This window comes from Canis lupus, chromosome 11 (assembly GCF_011100685.1).
Source record: "Canis lupus familiaris isolate Mischka breed German Shepherd chromosome 11, alternate assembly UU_Cfam_GSD_1.0, whole genome shotgun sequence".
Classification (NCBI taxonomy): domain Eukaryota; kingdom Metazoa; phylum Chordata; class Mammalia; order Carnivora; family Canidae; genus Canis; species Canis lupus.
The window spans coordinates 11,656,968-11,671,365 of record NC_049232.1 but is presented as its reverse complement, the minus strand read 5'-3'; the positions used below and the strand labels follow the sequence as shown (position 1 = coordinate 11,671,365).

The following is a 14,398-nucleotide window of genomic DNA, read 5'->3' as shown; positions in this document are numbered from 1 at the left end:
TGAATAAGCAAGGAAAACTATGTACCAGGCTTGTCTTGGGCAGCTGCAAGACAAGTATATTCTTTTTTATTTTTTTATTTTTATTTTTATTTTTATTTTTATTTATTTATGATAGTCACAGAGAGAGAGAGAGGCAGAGACACAGGCAGAGGGAGAAGCAGGCTCCATGCACTGGGAGCCCGATGTGGGATTCGATCCCGGGTCTCCAGGATCGCGCCCTGGGCCAAAGGCAGGCGCCAAACCGCTGCGCCACCCAGGGATCCCCAAGACAAGTATATGCTATACCTGCCCATCAAAATCTAAAAAGTTTATGCAGAGGTCTCAGATGGGTTAAGTCAAGAATACAATGTAGATATTCTAATAACATATTGCTCTTCCAAGGGTGTGTCCCACCCAGGGATGTGTACTCACCCAAGGATCCCTGGGTGGCTCCACGGTTTAGCGCCTGCCTTTGGCCCCGGGCATGATCCTGGAGTCCTGGGAACTAGTCCTGCATTGGGCTTCCAGCATGGAGCCTGCTTCTCCCTCTGCCTGTGTCTCTGCCTCTCTCTCTCTCTGTCTATCATGAATAAATAAATAAATAAATCTTTAAAAAAAAAAAAAATATATATATATATATATATTGCTCTTCCAAGGCTGTGTCCTTGGAAATGGCTCCCACTGTGGGAATGGTGGGCAAAATGTATATTTCAAGGACAAGAGAGCAGTGAGGAGCCTCTGATTCCCCAGGGCCAGCTCTCAGGTCAACCAGAGGTCATGTCCCCTGCATGATCACCCCTCTCCCCACCAAACATCTTTCAAACTCTTATTTGAAGCCTCTTTTTATCCCAATGTAATTTATTTTCTTTGGTTTTTAAGACAGTACTTCCTGGGGTAGTATAGACATAGTTTAAAAGTAAGCTTCAACTTTTTCCAAGAAAATTTCTTCCCTGTAACAAACAAATAAAAAAATCTAATCTTCAGTAATCCTAGATTTCCGGATTTCTCAATAGGAGATATAGAGGATTTTCCACGTTGTTCTTTCAAGATTACACCCAGATGTTTATATGGAAGTAGGTTAGTCTCGTATATTGGTTTGCCTTTGCTGTGTAACAAGACAGTGTAATAAATATAGTGACTTAAAAAACAAACTTTTGTTTAGTTTGGCAATTTGTGCCAAGCCATTCTCAAGATTGGACTTGGCTGAACTCAGCTGGGCTTTCCAATTCTTCAGCTGTTACTTGGCAGGCCACCTGGGGCCTGGCTGATTCTCCAGAATTAAGTTCATGTTTGATTGTTGTCTCACTCTCAGATGGGGTATAAATGCAATTAGGCCACATGTCTCTCATCAACCAGTAGGCTAATCTGGGCATATTCACATGGCGACAATGGCAGAAGGCCCAGAAACAGCAAGTAGCAAGTAGGTAAGCACTTGTACCATTTTTGTTAATGTCTTATTTACATGGCAAATTACATGGCCAACCGAGATTCAAGGGATGGGAAAGTGGAAAGCCTTTAAATGAAAGAGGGATAATTGTGTTTTAATAAACTATTATAGTTTGTCCTTTGATTCCAATTAATTCACTTTCCTCTCATTTTTAGAATACCTGTATCTCCTCCCCCGACTCCCCAGAAGTGTCATTTAAAAAAAAAAAAAGATTTTATTTACATATAAATAAAGGTAGATGCTCAACCACTGAATGACTCAGGTGTCCTACAAGAAGTGTCATTTAATTCCAATTTTAGGCGGGAAGTCTAGGATATCATGATTTAAATAAGTTCTGAATGTTACTCCTTGAATGTGTTCCTCTTGTTCCCATGAGCTAAAGAAAACAGTAAATCAAAACACATGTTAGCTGTATCTCACCTACAAGTGGAGATAAGGATAGGATTATTCTTGTAGACTTTTTTTTTTTTTTTTTTTTTTATTTATTTATGATAGTCACAGAGAGAGAGAGAGAAAGAGGCAGAGACACAGGCAGAGGGAGAAGCAGGCTCCATGCACCGGGAGCCCGACGTGGGATTCGATCCCGGGTCTCCAGGATCGCGCCCTGGGCCAAAGGCAGGCGCTAAACCGCTGCGCCACCCAGGGATCCCAGGATAGGATTATTCTAATTGACTTTTCCACTCAAAAGAGGGGAAAAGAGGAGGCAAATTACAGCTACTGATCCATGCAATTCTGGAATCCCTCAAGGTAGATGCTGTCGGTCTTCTGCCTCAGGGTCCAGGGAATGTGTCCTGGTTAGGGCCAAGTTCTCCACAGAAGTGGCTTCCCAGCACAAAATTCTTAACTTTTCCTTGGGAGTAGTTTCTTGGTCACTGTGTTCTATGGATCGTGACTCCAACCTTTGGGCTTATGGCTCTATCCTCCGAATGTTCTTTTTTTTTTTTTTCCCCACAAAAATTGCTTTCAATTGCAATTGAGTAGTTTTCTCAGCTTGTTTCCTCTCCATAGACAATTGAGATACAGAAGATTTTTTTTTTAATTTTAACAATCTTACTTCCTTTTACTCCAATAGTTCTTCTATTGATATATCTTCCATATAAACTGTGGGATTTCCGTATACCAGATTAGTCTACTCTACTTAATAAAATCCAAAATATCAGTTGTTTTGAGACTGCCTCTTTCTCTTGGCTTAATAAATGCTTTTTGGGGATTAAGCTTTTATGTAACCACAGCCTTAATATTCTCAGAAACCTTGTGTGTATTTTTTTTAAAAAATATATTTATTTATTTATTTATTTGAGAAAGAGCAAAAGAGAGCGAGAACATGAGTAGGGTGAGGGGCAGAGGGAGAAGCAGACTCCCCGCTGAGCAGGGAGCCCGATGTGGAGCTTGATCTGGGGACTCTGGGATCATGACCTGAGCCCAAGGTAGATGCTTAACCACTGAACCACCCAGGTGCCCCATTTATGTGTATTTTGGAGAGGCCGTTTTGTATCTCCTTGAATCTTTCAGGATTTTAATAAAGGGTTTTACAGACACATCCTTGAGTTGATTTTTGTTCTTAGTTTAGTCCTCACTTTATCTGAGAATAATTTGGAAGTTCCTCAAAGAATTAAAAATAGAACTATCCTATGATCCAGCAATTGCACTACTAGGTGGGTATACCCAAAGGATACAGAAATACTGATTTGAAGGGATACATGCACCCTGATGTTTATAGGAGCATTATCTATATAGCCAAATTATGGAAACAGCCCAAGTGTCCATCAACTGATGAGTGGAGAAAGAAGATGTGAGATATATGTATGTAATGGATTATTACTCAGTCATGAAAAAAGAATGAACTCTTGCCATTTACAATGATGTGGATGGAGCTAGAGTGTATTTTGCTAGGTGAAACAAATCAGAGAAAGACAAATACCATATGATTTCACTTATGTGGAATTTAAGAAACAAACAAACAAACAAAATGAACATGGTTGTGGGAGTGGCAGGGGGAGATAAAGAAAGAGAGAGGCAAACCAGAAAGCCGACTTTTAACTATAAAGAACAAATTGAGGGTTGCTGGAGGGGGAATGGGCCGGGGGGATGGGTGATGGCTATTGAGAAGGGAAGAGCAATGGGGTGATGTATCTAAGTGATGAATCACTAAATTATACACCTGAAACAAAGAAAGAAGAAAGAAGAAAGAAAGAAAGAGAAAGAAAGAAAGAAAGAAAGAAAGAAAGAAAGAAAGAAAGAAAGAAAGAGAATAATTTGCTAGTTGGAGATTTGGAGATACTGGAAATGAGAAACAATTTTGTTTTGTAGCCCAATTTGTCCTACCCCTTTAGTTTCCTTTTAGGTTCTGTCTGAAAAAAAAAAAAAATTCTATCTGAAAACAGTTTATTTTTAGCATCTCTTTCTCTTCCCATACCTTGTCCTAGGCCTATCCTAAAAGAAGCCAACTTATACTTGAAACATTGTGGTTGGAAACCATCTTGTCATGAACAAACTTACCAGGTAAATTCTGTGTCTCCCTTATAACTACAGGTGACAGTTTTGCCACTTGTTCTTCTACTATGTAGTATGGATCAGCCTTTGCAAGTTTCCTCACTGCTTCTGCGGCTTGTTTCCTGCCCAGTCTCACGTCAAATGCTATATATTTTAGGCTAGTCAACAGCAACATTCTCCTTCTAGATATCTTTTTATATATCAATTAACTTGTTTGTGTTAAAATAAAAAAAAAAAAAACCCAAAACTTAGTGGCTTGAAAAACTAACCTTTTAAAAATTCTATTTATTTTCTTTTTCAGCTTATAATTCTGTAGGTCTGCAGTTTGGGCTGGGCTCAGTGGTGGCTCTTTTGATCCAGGGGAGCTTGGCTCATCTCACTTGGGCTAGCTAGCTCATTTATCTGCTATTAGTTGGCAGGTTGGTTGGGAGCTAGCTTATCCAGAATCGCCTCACAAACTTGTCTGGTGATTGGCTTGCTGTTAACTGAACAGATGGTATAATGAAGTCATGTGTCTCTTGTCATATAGCAGGCTTGCCAAGGCTTATTCACATGATGATGGTGGCAAGAGATTCCAGGAGTGGCAAATGGGCAAGTCCCAGTATGGAAGGGCTTTTTAGACCTTTGCTTGTGCCACAATTTGCTTATATCCTCTCAGCCAAAGCAATTCACAAAGCTCACTCATATTCAAGAGCTGGAGAAATAGATGCTTACTCTTCAAATGAAGGATTGTGGTCATTTTAAAAATCTACCACAGCCTGGGCATGTTCTTTTTGACCACAATCTAATTTTCACTGTCTAATATTTTCTGCACCTATGAAATTCACAGGGGACATGGGACTTGTGTCATATCTATGTTTTTGAGGATGTATTTGGTAGAATAAACTTCAGTTGTATTTATTGCATATATGAAAATATATTGAGTATAATTTACAACACAAATATTCACCTGATCTTTTAAACTATTTGTACTATTGATGATACCTGCATGTTCTGGGTTACTATTGAGTTGTTCTCTTTGATTACGAATCTAAATATTTGTATAAAACGACACAGATGAAGTATATATATATATATGTTGTAGCAAACACTACTACTCACTTCATAGGTCAACATTTCATAAGTTTTTATGTGTAAATATCAGTATTGAAAGTAGATAATGGTATGCTGGCTCATGCAATATCCACCGATATCTGGTGTACTTTCTTGAATTGTGGAGACTTAAATTTAATTTCTCAAACTCCTTGAATCTAATGTTCTTCATATTATCTGAGATTTGTCAGCTGAGATTTACAGCTGAGATTTGGAATGTGGAAATAAGTTATATAGTGTGTAGCTTGAGTGCAGGGAGAGAGTATTCTGTAGGGGAGAATTTTGATTTTTCTGGAGTAGCTATAAAACAGGTCTTGAATAACAAAAATGCAAATATTATTTTGGTAAGTGTTGAGTCTCAACAGGAAACAAAGGACACTCTATCTATTTATAAAGACACCCTTGGTAAAGGTCTGTGTAGTATGTTGGAGATATTAATGAATACAGCAAGAACCCTGGTCTAGCAGCAGTAGGGATGCCCTCTAATCCTATCCCAGGAGAATGAAAAGTGGATATTCTACTGGTGTAGAAAAGGAGAAAGAATTGTGTAGGGCAAGTTGCCTAGGAGAACACAGTAATCCTGAGACAACCTACCAGAACATGGGACCTAAATGAATAAATGCGTAAACTCACTTATTCTTCTCTCCAATCTTCTCCCAGTATCCCCACTGGCTCATCCAAGGAGCATTCATATGTGTCATTGGCTTGTTAATAGAATCTGGGAGATCAACCTTTTGGGGCAGAGAGCAAAGTGGAAAAGGCTGAGAGTATATCTGGAAGAGCATATGGCTGGTATCTGGTTCAGGTTTGTTGTAGTTGTCAGATATTTGATCCATAGCATATTAAGTGGTAAGCAGAAGCCACAATGGTGTTTTCACTAGAACAGTAATAAAGTTCTGTCCCAAGTGCAATTTTCCTGCTGTCTAGCATCCAAATTTGGTACTTTTGCTAAGAGAGAAATTCTTTAAGCCACTTAGTGCCCCTAATAAATCCTTTCTACTTAGAAGGGATTCATGCTGTTGTTGGGGAAAAAAGAACCATACCTATGCAGTAGTGATAAGAATGAGTGAATGAAAGAATAAATATATGAAAATAATCTATGACCTTGCTTAAAATTGAAAAATAAAATCAAAACATAAGATAAATGCATAATTATGTTAACATTAAAGACAGAATATTTTGGTAACTTGAACATTCAACATAGTCATAGATTATTATTTGAAATGACCAGGGTGTTTAAATCTTAAAGAAATGTACAAAGAAGAGAAAAAATGTTATCACCAGATGTATGAGAAAACTGCTTAGTGACATTCTTCAAAAACCACTAAAGCTATTTTTTTTATAGGCTGGTTATTGAATATATACCCCAACGGTTTTTGTTTATATGATAAGCTTCATGTGCTACAGATATATCCCAATATCTTAGCCAATTTGATGTCACTGATACCTTTTTGAATCTATCGACAGATGGGCGTCCTCTTCCCAGGAAAAAAAATGCCCTTCTATAAAATTTCAGAAGGTTTATGAACTCTTTCAAGAGTATGTGTGAACTTGTAGTTAACAGTCCTCGTTTTGGAGAACTATGAAAAAATGAGATAATTGGAGTTAGATGAAGGTTTATAGTTATCACATAGTCAGTGCTAATACCCCTTGCTATAGCAATCCTAAAGTTATTTCCAAGGGGAACCCAGTTCATTGAATATGAAATAGGCATATATTGTGGAACTTGGTAGACCTTGTCTAAGGGAAAACTAACTAAAGAAGTTTGATCTAGACTCAGAATTGTTATCAGCCTACATTAAAAAGAGTTTGCTAACAAGCTGAGATGCCTCTAAAACTTGTTCAACAGTAGAACTAATCATTTTCTTCTGAATTTATAATAACTTGAGAAATTAGACTTCATCAGAGACCACATTTGCTTTAAGTTCTTGAGGTGTGGCAAGTCACACATTTCCTGGAGTCTATTTGAGGCAAGACAGCAAAAACTGGCACAATTCATATATAAATTTGGGAAACTGTATTGAATATGACCCATTAAATTTATATTAAATTGCATCTTACATTTTAAAACCATGAGCAGTGGAAAGAAAATATATGTGGTGAGGAAGATACATGCATTAAGCACACTAGGACTACATTTGAACATTATTTTTGTGACTTACAAATGAGCCTTCAGCAACATCTTCAATAGCAAAAATGCAAAATATCAGCTATTTTAAGTATTCTTGAGGGAAGTAACAAGGTGAGTGGTGCATGTAACTGTTTTTCCCCCACACCCCTCCATGTCACACTAAGTAGTTTATAGGTGGTTGACTAGGGTTTTGTACTGATATTTTTAAATTATTTTTATTATTATTTTTAATAAACCATTATTTCTTTGAGAATTAAGATAAATGAAGATTTTAAAAATGGTAGAATCCTGCATCTAAAACACAGGTTTTCCTGTTAGGAAATTTTAGGAATTATAGGAACAAGGGGGATATATGGGAATACAACTAGTTAGGTGATAGTGAAGTCTCTTACTTTGTTAACCAGAAACACCTTTTTTAATTTAAAAGGTTATCATTTGATGTACTAATACAACCATTATGAATTGAGGTGTCTCATTCATTTAGTTTAAAAAATAATTTTATTACAAGCTTCTGAATTGTCCCATCTTTTGATTTACAATTCTCTTTGCAGTAGCACTGATCATTCTATATTATAACTCTGTCTTTTTAGAAGTCAAACAAGCTTTCATTAGCCAATGACTTCTTTTAAATGAAGCTTTAAAAGTGTAAGTTACATTCACTTTATAAGAGAACAAGGAAAATGTGGGGCAAAGTGCTTGTAAACTGAAGTTAACTCATCAATTAAATTCTTCATCACCATCAATATGCATTTGGGAGACTGAATATGCAAATAATAGTGGCCATATCATATATAAAAATAGAACTCTGACCCACAGAGTCAGTATATAGCAGCAATGAGTACAGGAAGCCAAGCCATAACTCTTGTAGCAATCAGCACATAATGAACAGTAACTGACAGATTTCCTTATTTTTGCCCCTACTTCCACCTTGGGACCAACTTGGAAAAAGCCAAATATGCAACCTCTAACCAATCACATAGGATGCCCCATTTCTAGTTAGCTCCTCGGCAACTTCCCTGTGCCTCCAGTAATGGCATATCTGAAACCCTCCCTTTTTTCCCACTAGAAACCTATTTTTTCTGCCCAGCTTTGAGTCTCTGCCAAACATGAGTGATGGTGGCTGATGCCTTTGCTGTAGCATATTGAATAGACTTTGCTTGTTGTGGGTTGCACAGTCTTCATTCATGTGCTTTTTTATTAAGGTCTTTCTCTGTTACATTAGAGAAATAGCATGTTTGCTTACCTGCCTTCCCCATGAGAGTGAGAGCACCCTAGAAGGAGGCATGCCTTACAATATATGACATCTGCTACAGAGTAGTATTTCTGAGAAATATTATCTGTTTGTTGAATGGATGGATTCTATTCTTAGTTTTGTCTTATTAGTAAAACATCAATGGGTAGCATACATGGACTGTAATCTGAAAACATTTAAAAAATATCTCAATACTTTTCCAGGCAAAAGTTGTCCTTGCAACTTTTGACGCTGTCCAAAGATCACTAGATTATTTCTGAAAACATGATGGCATAATTTTGGAGATTCAGGGACTGTTCTTTAGATAGAGTGTTTTTACTAGTTTCATGAAATTTTGTGACTCATAGTACCATTTCACTCTTGCTCAGTTTTAGACCAAAACCCTACATAGTAGTTCAATTTTAGTTTATTCTTAATGGAAATTTATTCCTGCCAGCCCCATAAAATCCCAATGTTCAGGAATTAAATGTTTAGAACCTTCTTTCTTGTTTTCCCCTTCATTGTAAGTTAGTTTTATGCCAGAATTTGTTCATAAATGACTGATTTAGGAGAAAGAAGTTGATCAATATTTAGAGGAATGATAGTCTTCAAAAATTATTCTTTCTGTATTCTTTCTTTGAGGATATCTTATTTTCTTTTTATTATCTTTTCTATTATTTATTCTATTATATACTCTATTTGTAGCAATAGACAATAGAAGAGCAAAGCCAGCATTTTCTTGGCTATGTTCATTCTTTTCCTATGCCCCAAAGTCTTTTCTCCCAGTTCTTTATCTATTGAAAATACTATTTATTATCCTTTTTTTTTTTTTTTGCCTTCCCTTACCTCTTCCTCTGCCTGTCATTCTTCAAATATTCATGAGCACTAATAGTACGAGGCACTGGAGTTACAATGATGAACAAGACAGATACAACCCTTGTTCTCATGAAACTTACATCTAAATGGAAGAAGATACACAAGTTAACAAACTAGACAGCTAAAATTTGTGGAAAATGCTATTAATGAAATAACCAGGGTGATGCAATAGAAAGAGACTGAGAACTGATTGCAGTAGTTCTTCAGAGAAGGCTGTCAGGGAGGGCCTCTCTGAGGAGTTGATAGGTGCAATAAATATACTCTGTCCCTTTTATTTTTCCTATTCCTCGGTTTGGATCGATACATTTCAGAATCCAAGTTTCATCAATTAATTTAAGCTTTCTAAAATTCACACAGTGTGACTTTACTGTTGGCTGCAGGGTGGCAGCCATAGATGGAAGAACTACACATCTTCTTTCTTATTGAGAAAGTCATTGAGTATATGCTTGTAACTTAACCCCTGAGATTTTTATTTTCACTTAAGGATAATTATAGAACATTGCCTACCACAATAGCCTGGGTACCTTTGTTTTTTCAACTGAAAATAAAAGTAAAATTGATAGCATCTATTTCAGGAGTTGGCAGACTTTTCCTGCAGCAGGCTATTGAAGCAAGTATTTTAGGCTTTGCAAATGCATGGTCTGCTACAACTACCTGACTCTGCCTTTTTGTAGGGTGAAAGCAGTCACAGATGCTGCGTAAATGAATGAGCATGACTGCATTCCAATAAAACTTTATTTACAAAAACAAATGGTAGGTCAGATTTGGCCCCTAGGATATAGTGTGGCAACCCCTCATCTATCTAATGACTTTGAGTTGTAAATGAGGTAATTGACTTACTATATTAACTTCAATGTCACAGTGTGAGTCCTCAGTAAATGTGTTATGATATTTAGTAAAATTATGATCAGTATTATTATGGATCTTATTCAGATGTCAAAACCAGGGCAAAATGCTCAGTTTAATCCATCATCAAACATTTATTGTTGTGCTCCTTCATTTTCCTCATTAAAATTCACTTATATTTGGAGGTTTCTTTGAACCTTAGTCAAGTGAGCAATAGATGAATAAGCTGAGAAATTCATGGGTAATCTTGGTTGGCTGTTAACCTAAATATGTTTTTATTCTGCTTATTTTTTTAATGTCAGATCAACTTTTAGTGTCTTTAAATAATATTAGAAATAATGAATGCCTTACGCATAGTTCCCAAAAGGACCCTTTGTTATAATCACTGTTGATTGAAAACAGAACAATTTGTAATTCACTTGGGTGTTTTCTATCTTCTCTGTTCTCAGAGCCCCTTTTTTCCTTTATTTGTGTCTGTTCTTACAATATATACATCCTCACTGGGCACTCTTCTATTTTCTTTTTCTTTGTATGTGTTGTACTTAACCTCACAGCACAATGTGCATTTTAGAAACAAGATGATTTAAAAATTGCTGCAGCAAGTGGCCTGGAAGTTCCTCTTAAGTCAGAAGGAAAGGTTTTTACCTTTTTTTTTTTTTTTTTTGCCATCAAGAACAATAGAATGCTTAATTAGATTAGGCATGAAGATTCCCATTTGTATCAGTTAATGTATACTCACCTATTTTATGTGGCTGTATTACTTATTTTGAAGTGCTTTTAGGTACATTGGCACAGAGCAAGTGAAAAATGTAAAATGTTTTTGGAATTGTTGAAAGGTATTTTTCCTCCAGTGTGAAATTAAGCATTAGGCCAAGGAAAGCAGTGCTAACATTAGGGAATGTGCAAACTTTTACCCTTTAAAAGTGCTGTCCTCATTTATTATTATAAATACTGATGGGACAATAAATTACATTTTTTTGTTTACATTGGGTATGATTTACATTGAGAAAAAAATTAATGGCATAAATTCAATTACATAAAAATGTGGTGGTTACTAATGTGCCTCAAAATATATATTTAGTAATCCTGGAGGAGAGAAAAACAAGTATCTGGAAAGCATATAAAACTGGAATGAGAGAACAATGGGAAATGTTGAGTATGTGAAAGAGAAGACTGGCCAATTGGGGAAGGACAGGATTACTGCTTTCAAAGTAATGGGAATATTGATCTATTGAAGAGGTATCAAATGTTCATGCTTTAAAATTCCCAATGGCACAAGAAGGAAGCAGGAGTTTTTGAACAAGGACAGAATTCATGTAAAAAAATCATTTTTTACATCGAGGACAGATTTAACTCAATGGTTCTGAACCTGTTTTGTGTTGCTGAGTTGATGGAAAATGTACTTATCAATGATTATGAAATATTTGCCAGGATTTCAGTCTCATAGGTCAACTCCATTGGAGAAAGAGTTTGCATGGACCTCAGGTTAAGAATGCATAGGATAAAAGAGAAAACTTTCTCATAAAGAGGAGTGTAGAAAAATGAAACACACAGCCTGATGAATTTCCCATCACAAAAAGAGTTCAGGTGGACAGGAGTGAATACATGAGGATCTGTCTCAGATTTCACAGGAAGAATTGTCCTTTAATTAATGAATTGTATACTTTCTCTTCATTGGTCCTTCCTATGGTTCTTTGATCAAAGATACATTGAGATATGTATATTTTTAAAAAGGCAGTATCTTTTACTCAGCAGGTTTGTTGAGTCATTTCCTCCGAGTATTTAAAACCAGGCTAATTAAAACCTTCATCCATATAACAGTGCCTGCATAGGAACGAATCAATAATTAGTGCAAATCCTTACCAAGACCCATTTGAAATCATTACAGTTATTGAGTGTGCTCTATATCTATAGCAGTACAGACAATAACATTCTACATGAATATTGTCCTCATTTGTGTACTTTGTCAATTCTTTAATTTCAGATACATAATTCATAAAATTTGCCTGTTCGGCAATTTCTCTGAAAATTCTATTACTAAGAAATCTAGGAAACCAAGGTGGTTTTGTAAGGTGTTTTGTTTTGTTTTTGGAAGGGAGGGGATTCAGAATTCCATCTATTAAAAGGAAAGCATTTTGCCCAGATACAATACTAACACCAATCTTTAGCCTGGGTTTCTTAAAGGATATAATTGAATACAGATGCATTATCTAGCCTTTTTACATATCCATCTATCGGTTTTTAAAAAGGGCCCTCTAAGAGGGGTGCAATTACCGTCAATTTACCCTGCATTTTCTGAGAGATTGTATGGTATTGTTCAGTCAAAATGTGGTCCTTGAACCAGGGATTTCAGCATCACCTGTAAGCTAGTTACAAATGCAAATTCATGGCTATCACCTCAGTCTTCTCAATTAGAACTTCTGGTGATTGGATCCAGAAACTTTTTTTTTTTTTTTTTAAGATTTTATTCATTTATTCATGAGAGACACAGAAAGAGGCAGAGACATAGGCAGAGGGAGAAGCAGGTTACTTGTGAGGAGCCCGATGAGGGACTAGATCCTAGGACCCCAGGATCATGCCATGAGCCAAAGGCAGACACTTAACCACTGAGCCATGCAGGTGCCCAGATCCAGCAACTATTTTTGACAAGATTTCCGGGAGACTCTTATGTACACTGAACTTTGAGAACCACTGGTGTAGTTGAAACTAGGTGGACTTTGTGGTCAAACCATCATTTTAATCTGAATTTCTTTGCTTACTAATTCTCTAAGCTATTGGATCTGTCTGTGCCTATTTTCTATAAAGCAGAGATAATGAATTTTTTAGGGATGCTAGAGGATTAGTGGCAATGTATGAAAAAGTAATCAAGTTTAGCCAGTGTACAATAATTGGCAGGTTTTTTCTTTTATTGAGGTAATGATATGTACTATTATTTGAGTTTTTGCTTGGTACCAAGGTAACTATCTCTGCATATATTAGCCCACTTGATCCACATCGCAGCCTTATTTGTGTATTCTTTTACCCATTTCACAGAGGAAGAAAGTAAGGTATAGGATAGTGAATTTTCAGCCTTATGATCCACTAAAAATTGAATGAGGGTTAACATTACAGCTCCAGTGGTAAATATTTCTGTTGAATTTACAACTTTTAATTAAAGGTGTTATGTTTGGGATTGGTACTTTGGGATCTGTTTGGAATTTTAAAAATGCAAAATATCAGTCATCACTAAGTGCTGATTCCTAAATTAATGTTACCTGTTCATATCTCACTGTATCATCTACACAGTGGTTTATTCATTGGTTTACTAAGGGCAAATTTGATTTCTTAGAGTCTTTCCATCAGCCTTAAACCATTGTTGATAATGCTCTCGGTTAAATAATACCAGAAGCCTCATTGAGAGCTACACTTAATCATTTTTCATATTTGTGATTTGAATAGCACTTCTTTAGTGCATTATCATTTTTTGCAGCATGTGGATTGAACCTATGGTTAATTACATATTTTAAACTTAACTACCATTTCCAATTTCAATATACTCCAACTAGAATGTTCCTAGACTGTTTGTTTCTTTATTGTCACACTAAAAGGATAAGATATTTTCTTGAGAAAGATGTCTTGAAATCATAGGATTTTTTTGATTGAAAAAATAAAAAAAGCTGAGTTGAGTGTAAGGCAAAATAAAGTATTCCTTTAAGACTGGGTCATGCACTTTTCAAATGAAACGCTCACATGATACCGCTGTGAATTGAAAATCAGTGCCCTCTGGCCTGACAGGTTCTGATGGCACTCTAAACACTTTTAATCAGCACTGCCTTCCTGACAATGATTAGTGAGAACTCAAATTAGGAGTTACTTTTTTCGGGATCCCTGGGTGGCGCAGCGGTTTGGTGCCTGCCTTTGGCCCAGGGCACGATCCTGGAGATCTGGGATCGAATCCCACATTGGGCTCCCGGTGCATGGAGCCTGCTTCTCCCTCTGCCTGTGTCTCTGTGCCTCTCTCTCTCTGTGACTATCATAAATAAATAAAATAAATATTAAAAAAAAAAAAGGAGTTACTTTTTTCATCATTCCTAATATTTTTTCCCACTTCTCTGTTGCAATTATTGCTACCTCTATGGGGTATAAAGTATATAGTCTCAAATTTTTCTGTAATACAGATGAGAAGATTTAATCACTTCTGTTCTGAGTCTGTGGAAAGTTAAAGAGATTTCTAAGGAATCTTTCGAAGTACACTAAGAACTTGGTCACCAAATATATTTTGTGTCTTCTCTTGAATGTAGGAGCAATGAAATGGAAATAAATT

The 14,398-nt window shown here is 36.3% G+C and overlaps 1 long non-coding RNA gene across 6 annotated transcripts in view; it reads left to right on the top strand.

Annotated features, from left to right (window-relative positions):
- Positions 1-14,398, top strand: part of LOC106559531 — a 450,184-nt gene that overhangs the window by 163,516 nt on the left and 272,270 nt on the right. For 4 of the 6 annotated variants that reach the window (XR_005366568.1, XR_005366569.1, XR_005366567.1 and 1 more), the window contains exon 4: positions 3,853-3,928. This is a non-coding gene — a long non-coding RNA (uncharacterized LOC106559531). Of the gene's footprint in view, positions 1-1,033; positions 1,404-3,852; positions 3,929-5,671; positions 5,817-14,398 lie in introns of those variants that run through there. The other 2 variants (XR_005366572.1, XR_005366570.1) reach the window with 2 other exon arrangements.